The following is a 2,876-nucleotide window of genomic DNA, read 5'->3' on the forward strand; positions in this document are numbered from 1 at the left end:
AACTAGCGTATGAAAGCTGATGGTGTAGGCCTGTCTTCAATTTAAGTCCATTTTAAAAAAATATATAAACCTTCATAATTTTTACCAGCTTTCTCCAGTCACTTATTATCGTGAACGCCTAGCAGGTTCTGGGATTAAGTATGATCATTTAAACTTTTGTTAATTTTTTTCTTCGTTGTTTTACATTTGTATTTTTTTACTACTGAGATTGGACATTTTAAAAAATGCTTACTGGGAGTTCATGATTTTCTTTTGAAGTGACTGTATTCTTTGCCTATTTTCCTAGTGGAGTGTTCCAATTTGTAGATGTAGTTAGTTTAGTGTGGGTATTTATTCTTCATCTCATATATTACACTTTTCCCTTTGGTGGTGTTTATATATGTTTTTTGGCATTTTAAAATCCATGTCAAAGTTTTTGATAATTATGTATTCAAATATGTTTAATTCCAGTCAAGCCTTCTGAATTTCATGCTATGCTTAGAATTACCTTATCCCAATCTGAGAAAATGTAAATTTTTTATTTTAGTAATTTTATTGTTACTTTTTCAGTGTTAAATTTTTAGTCTACCTGGAATTTATTCACATATAAGGAGTCAAATTGGACCTAGCTATTTATTCTTTTAATTCTAAATGTCTAGCAAAATGTTCTAACATAACTTCTGGAATAATCCATTCTTTCCCAGCTGCTCTGAAGTTCTTTTATTATGCACAAGGTTATGAATATAACTTGGGTTCATTTCTGTACTTTCCATTCTTTTCCAGTAATCTGTCTTGCTATTCCTGCACTGGTACCATGCTGCATTATTATAGTAGGTGTATTTGTTTATTGTCTGTCTCACCCCAGTCCAGTGCAAGTTACCTTACAAGTTAATTAACCTACAAGTAAGTTCTAAATCTCCCACAATTATTCTATTATTTTTACTTTAAACTGCCAATATGCCAAAATTATTAATTTATTAATAAATGTCTTTGTATTCCTGCGATGAATGCATAATCATGTGTGTGTATGGGTGTGTATACACACACACTAGATTTTATTTGATAAGCTTTTAGTCAAGGTTTTTACATCAGTAAAGTGAGATTAATCTATAGGTTTGTTTTTTACTTTCTATCTCCTATGCCCAAGCTACCTTTGAGAAATTTTGGTATAGTTATGTGATGCTGATTTCACCAAAAAGAATTGTGAAGATGAAATGTTATGATGCTAATGGTTTGCTTCATCATTATTTAGGTGAGAAAGGGGTGGTGGTAGCCATGAAAACATATCTCTCAGATCTTCCACTTCAAGAGGTATAATTGATCAGCTCCAGCTGCTATGCTCTGAAATCGATTCATCACCAGTTTACACAGAAGCCATGTTTCCCAAGGGTTGTTGTCAGTCAATGACAAAGCGCAGCAGAGATTTAAGGCAGGCCATTCCAAAGAAACAGGAGACTCATCCGACATGTCATCTTGGCTCAAGAATTTCCCACTGGCTTTGGGGAAAGTTTCTCAAAACTCCCCTGAGGTTTTCTACCCAAACTTCCTTCCTCCCTTCTCTTCTCCACAGGGGTTAGACCTGCCTTGCATCTGACAGCTCTCCTCGCCTCCTCTAGTTCTCTTCCCCTTTTTCTCCAGAGATGTTTTCCCCAATAAATCTTCTGTCCATTTCATTCTGTCTACATTTGTTTCTTTTTTTTTTTCTTCTTCACTTTTTCTGTCTTTTTAATTAATCAAATGATACCAAAAAAACCCCATCATTCTGTAAATGGCCGAGCACCCAGCTGGTCCTCTCACCCCAAAGTCACACCCTCCCTGGGAGCCCAGGGACAGAATCCTGGGAGGAGTCAGGGGCAGAGCCAGAGGCAGGAAGGGAGTGCACTGGACAGACAGCTAGAGTGGGTTAGAGAAGAGAGTAGGAGGGTAGGCTTTCAGAGACCCTTTCTAGTGACAAATGTTTAGCTATATTCCCAGCTCCACGCTTCAAATTGTTCTCCATAGACCAGCTCCTCTGCCCTTCCCCCACTAATAAAACACTTGACCCTTACACTGTCCTTGTCTCTTCAGCATCCCTCAATATCCATCTTTGGCCTCAATATCCCTCTGGTGGGGACACCTGGACCCATGAGCTCCAGGGAGTGCCCAGGACTGACATGCAGAGACCCCTGGGGAAGGGCATTAGGAACCTCAACTATGCAGAGATGAGGAGAGGCGCAGGCTGGGGAACAGTGTGGCAGTGGTGGAGAGAAGTTTTATTTCTAGACTCACAGTCTTTTAGTTTCCCTCTCCCCAGCAGCCCCCCAAGAATTCCAGGGGGGCTCTCCAGCTTCATGTTCTTGGCTGCTTCTCCAATCATCTCCCAGAAACTCCCAAACTCCGGTTTAGAGTTGTTACAGCTGCCCAGGTTGTCAATGTTGTTTTCTCATCCACAATTGCTCAGCATGAGATGGGGCAGCAGCTGGGTGACCAGGTCCCAGAGCTCGGAGGGAATCGGCGTCTCTTTCCCGCACTTCACCGAGTACTGATGGAAGTTCTTGCTGAGGGTCTCAATTACCCTCTCCACATCACTGAATTCCTGGGCACCCTCAGCACTGGCTGCCAGACACCATCCCATACTGCCTGGAGCTCGGTCCTTTGGTGAGAATTTTGTCATTCTACAGCCCGCCCCAGAAGAGCTGGTAGCTCACGATCTGCCCACTGGCAGCCGCTGGGACAGAACAGGAGCACATTTGTTTCTCAGAGTGCTATATATATATAACACAGTGATCGATGAGGATACAGATGAAAAAATTGGGCCATATATTGATGATAATTGTTGAAGGCAGATGATAGGCATCTTTGGCCATCCATTGTGCTCTCTAATAAATTGGAAGTCCATTGTAATCTCCATTGTTTTA

General features: G+C 40.9%; 1 pseudogene; it reads right to left on the bottom strand.

The window, feature by feature from the left end:
• Positions 1-2,170: 2,170 nt before the first annotated feature.
• LOC134381710 (protein S100-A14-like) lies at positions 2,171-2,593 on the bottom strand (annotated as a pseudogene).
• Between the last annotated feature and the right edge of the window lie 283 nt (positions 2,594-2,876).

Source organism: Cynocephalus volans, chromosome 7 (genome assembly GCF_027409185.1).
Source record: "Cynocephalus volans isolate mCynVol1 chromosome 7, mCynVol1.pri, whole genome shotgun sequence".
In the NCBI taxonomy this organism is placed as follows: domain Eukaryota; kingdom Metazoa; phylum Chordata; class Mammalia; order Dermoptera; family Cynocephalidae; genus Cynocephalus; species Cynocephalus volans.